The 13,088-nt window shown below is 48.5% G+C and overlaps 1 non-coding gene across 1 annotated transcript; it reads left to right on the top strand.

The window, feature by feature from the left end:
* The first annotated feature begins 1,539 nt into the window (after positions 1-1,539).
* On the top strand, positions 1,540-1,643 carry LOC112206113 (U6 spliceosomal RNA). The gene has a single exon (XR_002940322.1). It is a non-coding gene; the product is annotated as a U6 spliceosomal RNA (small nuclear RNA).
* Positions 1,644-13,088: the final 11,445 nt, after the last annotated feature.

The following is a 13,088-nucleotide window of genomic DNA, read 5'->3' as shown; positions in this document are numbered from 1 at the left end:
CTCCAGCATGGTGGCTGGTGGCTTCCTGCACGGTGGTCCAGGGCTCCAAAGGCTCAGGTCCTAAAATGAGAGGGAAGCTGTATCGTGCTGTGCGACCTGCGTCAGAAGCAACACAGCGTCACTTCAGCGGCACTGTGTTCCTTAGAGTTCCGCCACCATGTGCAAGGCGGGAGGGAATCAGATTCCCCGTCTTGATGAGAGGAGAGTCCGAGAATCTGCAGATATGTTTTAAAACCACCTCGGCAGGTTTTGGGGAGACCGTAAGAGTTGAGGAACATTTTGAGTTGAATATTATTTGCATAGTGATTAAAATAAAAGCACTATCAATTTAACCAAAGTTGTGCTATGACCACATTGTGGGAGGACTGAGCAGAGGAAGTGATGGGGTCACAGTGGGACAGGGCCCAGTTCCCAGCCCCCACAGTGGGAAATCAATGGGCACCTACAAAGAAAGGATCAAGAAAGAAGAGTAGGACAATGTCAGAAATCCGGGGAGAAATACAAAGCGAAATACATAGAAGAGATAAGGATGGTTCCTTCCCAGGAGTAAGACGGGGTGAGCGGGATGGTGGGGGAAGGGGGTTAGTGTTTTTCTTTCTTTCTTTTTTCTTTCTTGCTTTCTTTTCTTTCTTCTTTCTTTCTTTTTCTCTCTCTCTCTCTCTTTCTCCTTCCTTCCTTCTTTCTTTCTTTTCTTTCTTTGTTCTTTCTCTTTTTCTTTCTCTTTCTTTCTTTTCTTTCTTTCTTTCTCTCTCTCTTTCTTCCCTCCCTGCCTCCCTCCCTCTCTCTCTCTCTCTTTCTTTCTTTCTCTTCTTTTTTTTTTTTGACAGAGTCTCGCTCTGTTGCCCAGGCTGGAATGCAGTGGCACGACCTAGGCTCACTGCAACCTCCGTCTCCCAGGTTCAAGCTATTTTCCTGCCTCAGCCTCCCGAGTAGCTGGGACTACAGGCACCCCCCACCACGCTCAGCTAATTTTTGTATTTTTAGTAGAGGTGGGGGTTTCACCATATTGGCCAGGCTGGTCTCAAACTCCTGACCTTGTGATCCGCCCGCCTTGGCCTCCCAAAGTGCTGGGATTACAGGCATCAGCCACCGCACCCAGCCAGTGTTTTTCAATATGGCTTTTAGTACCATTTGACTTTTTTTTTTTTTTTGAGACGGGGTCTCACTGTGTTGCCCAGGCTGGAGTGCAGTAGTGCAATCTCAGCTCTCTGCAACTTCCACCTCCAGGGTTCAAGCGATTGTCATGCCTCCGTCTCCTGAGTAGCTGGGACCACAGGCCCTCGCCACCACGCCCGGCTAATTTTTGTGTTTTCAGTAGAGATGGTGTTTCACCCTGCTGGCCAGGCTGGTCTCCAACTCCTGACCTCAGGTGATCCTCCCCTCTCAGCTTCCCAAAGTGCTGGGATTACAGGCATGAGCCACTGTCCCTGGCCTCCATTTGACTTTTTAATTTGTGTACATGTATTACTTGGTAAAATAACTGTTTTAAAAGGATGTAAATTTCATTTCTATAAAATTGATGTTAAAAATGATAGAATAGTGCTCACTTCAGCAGCACATATGCTAGAATTGGAATGATGCCGAGATTAGCACGGCCCCTGAGCAAAGGTGATACGTGAATTCGTGAAGTGTTCCATATATCTTTTATGTAAAACAAAGAAGTTTTTTTAACTCAAAATTTTTAAAAATGAGAGAAAAAAATGTCCCCAGTCTGGGCAACATAGTGAGATCCCATCTCTAAAAAATAAAAATTAGGCCAGGCACCGAGGCTCACGCCTGTAATCCCAGCACTTTGGGAGGCCGAGGCGGGTGGATCACGAGGTCAGGAGATCGAGACCATCCTGGCTAACACAGTGGAACCCCATCTCTACTGAAAAAAAATACAAAAAATTAGCTGGGTGTGGTGGGGGGTGCCTGTAGTCCCAGCTACTCTGGAGGCTGAGGCAGGAGAATGGCGTGAACCCGGGAGGCATAGCTTGCAGTGAGACTGTGCCACTGCACTCCAGCCTGGGTGACAGAGCGAGACTCTGTCTCAAAATAAATAAATAAATAAAAATAAATAAATAATTTGCTGGGCATGGTGATGAGCATCTGTAATCCCAGCTACTCAGGAGGCTACAGTGAGAGGATTGCTTGAGACCAGGAGTTCGAGGCTGCAGTGAGCTGTGATTGAACCACTGCTCTCCAGTCTGGGCTACAGAACTAGACCTTGTCTGTTAAAAAATAAAAATTAAGGCCAGGCGTGGTGGCTCACGCCTGTAATCCCAGCACTTTGGGAGGCCGAGGCAGGTGGATTATCTGAGGTCAGGAGTTGAAGACCAGCCTATCTAACATGGTGACACCCCATCTCTACTAAAAATACAAAAAAAATTAGCCGGGTTTGGTTGTGGGTGCCTGTAATCCCAGCTACTTGGGAGACCGAGGCAGGAGAATCACTTGAACCCGGGAGGCGGAGGTTGCAGTGAGCCTAGGTTGTGCCATTGCACTCCAGCCTGGGTGACACGAGCAAAACTCCATCTCAAAAAAAAAAAAACACCCACAAAAATTTAAAAAGTTAAAAAATAAAAAATAGCCCCATCCCTATAGCAAACGCAATTTTTGTGTGTCTGTGTGTGTGACGGAGTTTTGCTCTTGTCACCCAGGCTGTAGTGCAATGGCGCGATCTCACCTCACTGCAACCTCTGCCTTCTGGGTTCAAGCGATTCTCCTGCCTCAGCCTCCTGAGTAGCTGGGATTATAGGCATGCGCCACCACGCCCGGCTAATTTTTTTGCATTTTTAGTCAAGACGGGGTTTCACCATGTTGGCCAGGCTGGTCTCAAACTCCTGACCTCAGGTGAGCCACCGCCTCGGCCTCCCAAAGTGCTGGGATTACAGGCTTGAGCCAACGCGCCCGGCCTAGCAAGTACAATTTTAGGAAATACTCCAGCCCAGTCCCCTTTCCCCTCTGTGCCTTCTCCTTGGTGTCTCTGGCTCCAAAGAGTGCTCGGATTCACACGATCAGTTCACCTTGTGGATCTCCCACCAAGGACCACTGCAGCTCCCCGAGTCTCAGGTGCTCAGTAACCCCCTCCCCGATCCTCCCGGTCTCATGCCCATTGCAAAGGAGAAAACTGGCTCTGTGAGTTCCCGTGTTCATCAAAAGTGGAGTGCAGACTAAAGCCAGACCTCCTGGCTTAGGTTTAATGGTGTCTCCAGGATAAAAATGGTGGTTGCTGTCACTGTAGATGATCCGGCAGGTGGCATGGGGGACAGATGAGGGGGGCAACGTTCCTGGAAGGGAAGTCCATCCCTCTAAATTAAGTGCGTTAATTTTCCCGAATAAAGATAGGCCTATCATGAAATCCATTGCCTGGAAAAGATACTTGATACAGCAACTGTGATGGCCCCTGGCTGAAAATACTCCGTTTCCCCTTAGTCACCCTCCTCAGGTCAGGGTAAGCCTGCTGGCTAAAGCAACAGAAAGAAGCAAACAGATCTGTGGAATGAAATTCCTTGGCTAACAGGAAAACTGCAGTGAGGGGAGTAGGGGGCAGGGGACAAGGTTCTGAGCAGAACTTCGGGTTTTTCTCTTGCCCTTGGTGCGGTGGGGGTGGGGGACATGAATCTGGGATGTGGAGAATCAGTCCGGAGTAGGGGGTGGGCCTGATAGAGCAGATGAGAAACTCAGCCCGGGAGGCAACGTTATTGTCATCATTGTTAACCCTCTGCAGACCAGAGACCGCCAGGACAGCCAACTAACGCTGATTATTATTGTATTCATAATAACGCTTGTGTTTTGTCAAAGCCCTTATTCGAGTGCTGTAAGTGGCCTGGAAGGTGATGTTCCCCAAATTTGCCAACATGCAATGCAATGGTAACCATGATGGTTGGAGTGGTTTTCACAGGTGGGCAAAACAACTCTGCCATGGTCAGGTGAACAGAACCCCTGAGACCTGGGATGGCAGAGGGGACAGACATGAACAGAATCCGTCTCTGCCCCGAGGCTGCTCACATCGGACCCACAGCCCAGAGTGGCCGAGGTGCGTGTATTTTCCTCAGCAGCAGGAGCCGTGGTTTGCGCTGTGGCTCTGCCACGTGCCGCGTGGTTAATCCAGTTTGCTTCACTGCACCAGGGTGGAATCTGAGTGTCTTATTAACTGAAAGGTGCTGCCCTGTTGAACATTCTGTGGGTTCCAAAGCGAGTGGAGCGGGAGGCATGGTTAGCTTCTTCCTCGCTGGCCTCGTTTTTTGACAAACAACGGCAGGTTCCCCGCGGGGTCTCTGGCCCAGCTTCTCAGCACGTCTCTGTTCTAACTGAATTTGATTTTCTTTTTTTTTTTCAGTCTCGTGCTAGTGACGGAGGGGAATGAGACTGTGATCTCCCTCATGACACTAATTAATATCCTTCATCCAAGGTGGTGACACTGTACTTTGGGGCTGAAGTCTGAAACTTAACCAATGGCAGTTCTGGTCCAGCCTGGAGAGGCTAAGTGACAGCTTGTTACCTTCAGCTTCATTTATTAACATCAGCTGAATAAACAAATCCCGGTGGGAGCAGAGCCCCGCTGCCCAGGAACCCCTCCCACTGGTTCTCAAAACTCTCTGGTGATTGGAATTGAAGCCATCTTGAGTAAGAAGGTCCCACTGGAAAGAAATTCAATGGCACCTGATTAATTCTGAAAGTAAGCACTTAACCTTCAGGAGCTTGGGCTGAACCACTCATTCTTTCATTCCATTCCTCCTGTATTTACTTGGCACCAAACAACCTGTCGACTCCACAGTACAAGCCATCCATTAAGAAATACTGATGGAGGCCAGGTGCGGCGGTTCACGCCTGTAATCCCAGCACTTTGGGAGGCCAAGGCGGGCGGATCACGAGGTCAGGAGATTGAGAGCATCCTGGCTAACAGGTGAAACCCTGTCTCTACTAAAAATACAAAAAAGTTAGCTGGGCGTGGTGGCGGGCACCTGTAGTCCCAGCTACGTGGGAGGCTGAGGCAGGAGAATGGTGTGAACCCGGGAGGCGGAGCTTGCCGATCTCAGTGAGCCGAGATCGCACCACTGCACTCCAGCCTGGTCGACAGAGTGAGACTCCGTCTCAAAAAAAAAAAAAAAAAAAAAAAAAAGTACTGCTGGAGCGCCTGCTAGATCCGGTAGGGAAGCAGGCGCATGCTCTGCCCTCAGGGAGCTTATAGTCTAGTGATAAAACAGGAGCTGTGAGTGACAGGATGAAGTTCACGGTGCCCCGGGAACAGAGACGATGGTGGGATGTTGATGAAGCCTCGCCAAGGAAATGGTGTTTAGACAATGAGACAATGTAGCCGACCTAAGAAACCAGGTCTGCCCATTTCTGCTGCCAGTGTAATTTCACAAAGCCCCTCGTTCTGTGACCACATACAGCTCTTCGAAAAGATGCTGTGAAGGCAAAAGAGGACACAGCACACGGCCAGGGGAGGTGGTCCCCAGTGCTCCGCTAAGAAACTGCTTATCCCAAGGACAACAGGAATCCAGTCACTGGAGGTGGTGACATGATCAGATGTGCATTTTAAGATCATTCTAGTTCCAGTATGGACAATGGATTAGAGAAGGACAAGAGTGAGGCCTGGAAACCAGTTTTAGGAGGTAGTTGTTCTAATCCAAGTGAGAAGTGACATGAGCTAGGTCAGGTTACAGGCAGAGTGGGTGGAGAGAGCTGGGATGGAGAGAGACAGAAATCTTTTATTTATTTATTTTTTTGAGACAGGGTCTCACTTTGTTGCCCAGGCTGGAGTGCAATGGGCAATTACAGCTCACTGCAGCCTTGCCCTCCCGGGCTGAAGCAATCCTTCTACCTCAGCCTCCAGAGTAGCTAGGACTACAGGTGCATACCACTATGCTTGGCTAATTTTTAAACTTTTTATAGAGATGGGGGTCTCACTATGTTGCCCAGGCTGGTCTTGAACTCCTGGACTCAAGCAATCCTCCCAGCTTGGCCTCCCAAATTGCTGAGATTACAGATGTGAGTCACTGTGCCCAGCCCAGAAATCTTTCTAATATAGAAAAAGTTCTTGGCTGGGTGTGGTGGCTCACGCCTACAATCCCAACACTTTGGGAGGCTGAGGCAGGCGGATCACTTGAGGTCAGGAGTTTGAGACCAGCTTGGCCAACATGGTGAAACCCTGTCTCTACAGAAAATACAAAAATTAGCTGGGCATGGTGGTGCACACCTGTAATCCCAGCTACTCGGGAGGCCGAGGCAGGAGAACCGCTTGAACCCAGGAGGCAGAGGCTGAGAGCCAAGATCATGCCATTGCACTCCAGCCTGGGCAATGGGAGTGAGACTCTGACACACACACATGTGCGCACACACACACACGTTCTTAAAAATCAAGTGAAAAAGCCAGACACAGTGGCTCACGCCTGTAATCCCAGCACTTTGGGAGGCCAAGGCGGGTGGATCACCTGAGGTCGGGAGTTCGAGACCAGCCTGGACAACATGGAGAAACCCCGTCTCTACCAAAAAAGTACAAAAATTAGCCAGGTGTGGTGGCGCATGCCTGTAATCCCAGCTACTCAGGAGGCTGAGGCAGGAGAATCGCTTGAACCCGGGAGGTGGAGGTTGCAGTGAGCTAAGATCGTGCCATTGCACTCCAGCCTGGGTGACGAGAGCGAAACTTTGTCTTAAAAGAAAAAATCAAGTGAAAAAATAGAAAAATGAATAAAGACAGAAGAGTTCATAGAACAAGATATACAAGTCTCCCGTAAACATGAAAATATGCTCATCTTCACTCATAAGAGAAATACACATTTAAACTACACTGAAACCATCTGTCTCCTAAAAATTCAAAAACCTGACAGCACTCGCTGTTGGGGAAAAGCAAGCATTCTCATGTGTCTGGTGAGACTGCAAAACAGGAGATTTGGGCAATGTCTAACAAAATATGTATTTACCCTTGAACCCAGCAATCTCAATCCTGGGAACTAACCCTGAAGATCCACCCTCACAAATGCAAAACAGCATACACCCAAGGCTGCTCACCGCAGTCCTGTTTGTAATAGCAAAATACTGGAAAAAAACCCAAGATATCCCTGCCTCAGAGACGGGCTGAACAAATGATCAGCTAGCACAGTGGAGGACTATACAGGCATTTTTTTTTTTTTGAGATGGAGTCTTGCTCTGTTTCCCAGGCTGGAGTGCAATGGTGCTATCTTGGCTCACTGCAACCTTCGCCTCCAGGGTTCAAGCGATTCTCCTGTCTCAGCCTCCCAAGTAGCTGGGATTACAGGCGCACACTGCCACACCCAGCTAATTTTTTGTATTTTAGTAGAGACGGGGTTTCACCGTGTTACCCAGAGTGGTTTCGAACTCCTGAGCTCAGTTAATCCACCCACCTTGGCCTCCCAAAGTGCTAGGATTACAGGCATCATGAGCCACCGTGCCTGGCCTATGCAGGACTTTTTTAAAGATGAGGAGGATCAGCCGGGCGCAGTGGCTCACACCTGTAATCCCAGCACTTCCCTGGGAGGCCAAGGCAGGCGGATCATCTGAGGTCAGGAGTTCGAGACCAGCCTGGCCAACATGGTGAAACCCCGTCTCTATCAAAAATACAAAAATTAGCCAGGCGTGGTGGCGGGTGTCTGTGGTCCCAGCTACTTGGGAGGCTGAGGCAGGAGAATCGCTTGAACCTAAGAGGTGGAGGTTGCAGTGAGCTGAGATTGCACCACTGCACTCCAGAGCAAGTCTCCATCTCAAAAAAAGAAAAAGAAAAAGAAAAAAAGGACGAGAAGGATCTCTGTGAGATGATAGATATATACCTGCTTATTGTTGTGGAAGGAAGGTAAAAAGAAAAGGAGGAAGGGAAAAGACAGGCAAGGAGGAGAAAACAGAGACTAAGGGTGGGAACAGATGGAGGAATGGGAATGGGAATATACCTTTTCATAGAGTTTTGACTTTTGACCTAGGTGAAGTATTTACATAGTCAAAAAAAGAAAATAAAAATGATGGAAACAAACCTTTAATTGAATACAAACAGAATCAAGTCAACCTCATGCATATCAAATTCATAACATGGTTTCCAAGAGAAAATTAATAATTCAAGTAACTTTTATTTCTTTTTTTTTTTTTTTGAAACAGGGTCTCACTCTGTCACTTCGTGTGCTGGAGTGCAGTGGCGTGGTCTTGGCTCACTGCAACCTCCGCCTCCCAGGTCCTGGTTCAAGCAATTCTCCTGCCTCAGCCTCCCTAGTAGCTGGGATTACAGGTATGTACCACCATACCCGGCTAATTTTTGTATTTTTAGTAGAGACAGGGTTTCGCCATGTTGGCCAGGCTGGTCTTGAACTCCTGGCCTCAAGTGATCCGCCTGCCTCGGCCTCCCAGAGTGCTGGGATTACAGGCGTGAGCCACCATGCCTGGCCTCAAGTAACTTTTGAATCCAGCACCCTGTGCACCCTTAGGGAATATACCCAAAGGTGGGGAAAGGGGCTGAAGGGAAATCCCAAACCTTACTTGGTGGGTTTGTTGTTGGCAGTGACATCAGTTTAAGAATTCGGAAACTATTGTTTCAGAATTTGGATATTGCAGTACAGAAGAAATCTGTAAGTGTATTGAAATTGTTGGGAATCAGGATGGTTTGAGAAAAGGAAAAATAGGGACTAATGTACAGATGAGGCCTGTGGTGCTGAATTGAAGCTGGAGGTTTCAGTATAGTTGCAGGCTCTTCTAAAACATCTTAGCTCTGTTCACTGCCAGGGCCTAGAAGCAGGACACCCAGCAAAACGGGCAACCAAGTCCCTGGACCTTCATTGGGAAATAAAAATTCTCCACCACAAGAGACCAGGATCTGAATAAATGACTGATTCCACAGTTGGGGCAAGGAAAGTAAAAGGTCAGTCTGGAGCGCCTTGTGCCAGAAAGCAAGAATGTGCCCAAAGGCCGGGCACGGTGGCTCACGCCTGTAATCCCAGCACTTTGGGAGGCCGAGGTGGGCAGATCACCTGAGGTCAGGAGTTCAAGACCAGCCTGGCCAACATGGTGAAACCCCGTCTCTACTAAAAATATAAAAATTAGCCAGGCATGGTGGCTTATGCCTGTAGTTCCAGCTACTCAGGAGGCTGAGGCACGAGAATCGCTTGAACCTGGGAGGTGGAGGTTGTAGTGAGCTGAGATCACGCCACTGCACTCCAGCCTGGGCAACAGAGTGAGACTCTGTCTCAAAAAAGTAAAAGAAAATAAAATGCTCAAAGAACCATGGGAATATGGCAAAAAGACACAAGAGCTGTCTTCTCCCTCTGAACAGTTTAAGCATCAAAAAAAATTATAACAGTAAGCGATTACAACACATTGAATTTAAAAAAAAAAAAAGAATCCATGGGCCTCCAGGAACACTCAAAAACTGAGTTAGAGGGAGGCAAAGACTTTCTTTACAGAAGAATGCCAGCCAGTAAACATCAAAGAAATATATGTTGTTTTTTTTTGAGATGGAGTCTCGCTCTGTCACCCAGGCTGGAGTGCAGTGGCATGATCTCCGCTCACTGCAAGCTCCTCCCGGGTTCACGCCATTCTCCTGCCTCAGCCTCCTGAGTAGCTGGGACTACAGGCGCCCGCCACCACGCCCAGCTAATTTTTTGTATTTTTAGTAGAGACGGGGGTTTCACCATACTAGCCAGGATGTCCTCGATCCCCTGACCTCGTGATTCGTCTGCCTCGGCCTCCCAAAGTCCTGGGATTACAGGCGTGAGCCACCGCGCCCAGCCAGAAATATAATTTTTTGAGACAGAGTTTCACTCTTGTTGCCCAGGCTGGAGTGCGATGGCTCAATCTCGGCTCACTGCAACCTCAACCAAATTGAGGTAAAACACTCAATTTGGACATCCACAGACTCCCCAAAGTCCTGGGCTACGAACCCTAATGTAGAAGAAGGAGCATAGAGCTTAGGTCACAGCACATAGGAGCAACAAGCCGAGGAGAGGAGGCTGTAATGAACAGAGGAGGGAAAGCAACAGCCAGAGAGGAGGGCAAGCCAGGAAGAGCCTCGGCAGTGCAAATGCCACTCAGTCTGCAAACCAGATAAGGACGCTTGCATTGGGAGTGATTAAAACTCAGATCCCCGGCCGGGCGCAGTGGCTCATGCCTGTAATGCCAGCACTTTGGAATGCCAAGGCAGGCGGATCACTTGAGGTCAGGAGTTCGAGACCAGCCTGACCAACATGGTGAAACCCCGTCTGTACTAAAAATACAAAAATTAGCCTGGCATGGTGGCGGGCGCCTGTACACCCAGCTACACAGGAGGCTGAGGCACGAGAATCGCTTGAACCCGGGAGGTGGAGGTTGCAGTGAGCCAAGATTGTGCCACTGCACTCCAGCCTGGGAGACAGACTGAGACTCCGTCTCAAAAAAAACAAAAACACAAACAAAAAATCAGATCCCTAAAGATCGATTTTATATCCACCTACGTGACAGTAAGAAAGCTGGATCAACTTCAGGAATGAAGGTGGACAGTCAAGACCTACGGTAACACCGTCTGGCGTCTCTCTGGTGCCACCACCCACATCACCTGCCTCTGGTTCAGGGCCCCTTCCCAGCTTGTCATCCCACCTACCTGGACCTTGTCCCTCCAGTGAAGGCTGCCCGGATGCCTCGGAGAGCGCAGCCTTCTTAGCTTCATTCTTCCAGAGTGCTTTTCCTTATTTGGTGCTTTCTAGGGAGTAGGCAGGTCAGGTCTTAGGGATTTTTCTTTCTTTCTTTCTTTTTTTTTTTTTTTTTTGAGACAGGGTCTCGCTCTATCTCCAGGCAGTGGCACAACCATCGCTCACTGATGCCTTGACCTCCCGGGCTCAAGCCATCCTCCCGCCTTGGCCTTCCAAGTAATGGGGACTACAAGCATGTGTCACTACACCTGGCTAATTTTAAAACTTTCTGTAGAGACAGAGTCTCACTCTGTTGCCCAGGCTGGTCTCAAACTCCAGAGCTCAAATATTTGTCCTGTCTCGGCCTCCCAAAGTGCTAGGACTACAGGCATGAGCCACCGCGCCCAGCCTAGGAATTTTTAAGGTGTTCTTTCAAAAGACTATGAGGGCTGTTTGGTGTCAAAGCAAGTCCAAGAACCAAGAGATAAGAGATCAAAAGCTCTAAAAGCAAACCCAATCCAAGCTTTAAAAGTGAGAGAGATAAGATGGCTCAGAAATAATCATACTGGGTCCATTTATCAGGTGGTTGGGAGAGCACAGCTAACAGAGGGAGAAAAAATAAATCAAGTGGGCCACGTCCACAGGCGTAATCAACTCATCAGAATGAGTTGGTCACCTGTCACCAGCTAGAAAAACCCAAGCCAGAGTTGGTTCTGCTGGACTGGTAAGATGTCCCACCCCAAACTGACCAACTGAATCAGCATTTCTAGTCTTCTGTGCAATTGCCTGCAGTCGTATAGACCCGGTCATGATGGCAGAGAATAAAATCTTCTCTCACACCGGTCTCCAGTTACAGAGTTCTGATCACTGCAACCGGGAAAGCTGAGAACTCTTCATCATCTAGCACATTTGCGAAATTCATTGGCTTTAACAAACTGTTCCCCAAACACCTGGCCTGTGCGGTCTCCTCTCACCAGCATGTGCTCTGTCATATTCAGAAAGTGCTTATAGGCTCTCGCTTGCCTTGAAAAATATCCATCAGCTGTCAGAAAAGCTAAAACCCATCGTGGCTCCGGTGAAACGTTCACTTCAGGGAAACACACAAGCCAATTTGGTCCGACTTAATAAGTTTAACAAAATGCAGGTGAAGGAATCTATCTGGAAAAACCGAAGCCTCTTATGAGCAGCTCCAAGAAATAATTCTCTCGGGAAAGGGGAAAAAAGATGTGAATTCCTCCATACCAGGGTAGAAAGCAAGATGAAATTGGGTCTCACAAATGGGGAACGTTCACGTAACCCCGACCTAAAATAGTGGTTTCCAAATATCTTGGGATTGTGAGACCTTCCTGGATTTTCTTCTCATGCTTTGTCTTAGAGGTAAAATCACGTTTGAAACTCACAAACTGTCTTATGATCTCTCACCCCCCACCCCCAACAAAGACCACAGACAAGAACATCATGGAACCAACTTTAAAATCTCGAGTCTGTCTCATTCTGAATGTGAGACATGAGGGACACCATTCCTAAAGTTTAAAAGAAATTGTTCTGCATTCTGGCGGGATCTGCTCTGTTTCATGCGCAGGGCGTATGGCCATGTCTGCAACTCGGGAGAGCTCTATTTAACGTGTGCGAGGACTCAGTAACATATAGCCATGCTTCTTACAGAGCCCTTGTGTTCCCAGATTGGCTTTAGGTTTGAAACCCTAAGCTTCAGTTATGTGTCCTGTTAATAATAGGTCTCACCTCCCCAGGCGTACAAGAGACGAGAGAGCTAGCAAGGGAATGGTTTCCAGAGTGGGAGAATCTGAGAGAGAGGGCAAGACTGCAGCCTGGACCAACCAATCCATGGAGAATACTGCTCACCCACCTGCAGGCTCTGCCATGTTCCTCCTGACACCCCCAGGGATCTCCTGCCCACCCCCCAATATACCACCCAAGGGACACGTGGGACCCCACAAAGGCACACAGGCACTGGTGTTGAGAGCCGGCTGCGTGAGGTGAAGACACAGATCCGCTCCTTAAAGGGAAGGTTTAGAAGTGCATGGCTAAAATCCAACCCAATTATACAATGATTCTTGGCTGAGAATAAGCTAATGGCTGGAGCTCTATAGAATCTCAAGATTTTTCTATGAAAGTCCTACCACCAAACAGCTGTGAAAATAAACCAACGTTCCTTGATGGGCTTCCTCCAAGTGCGGGACCACCCCAAACCCTGCTGTCTTGGGCCACTGTTTATCACAAACACTGCGGTCTACATCCAGAGGACAGATCTCAAGGGGAACTTTCTGTTGACGCTCCTTCCACAACATGGAGATGGGAGACAGGCACACTCAGAGATGATCAGAGATGACAGCAAATGCCATCTTCAGCTTTCCAGGCCAGTGATTTAAGTGCAGGAACAGGGGTGGAATGTAGTGGATATTCACTTGGAAGGTGTGCAAAGTCTCTTATTCACAGAACTCCCATCTCCCAAACAGAAATGACAAACCCCAAGCAAAA

The sequence above is a fragment of the Pan troglodytes genome, chromosome 19, assembly GCF_028858775.2.
Source record: "Pan troglodytes isolate AG18354 chromosome 19, NHGRI_mPanTro3-v2.0_pri, whole genome shotgun sequence".
NCBI classification, from domain to species: Eukaryota; Metazoa; Chordata; class Mammalia; order Primates; family Hominidae; genus Pan; species Pan troglodytes.
Note: the sequence above shows the minus strand (reverse complement) of the source record. Positions and strands in the feature narration are given on the sequence as shown.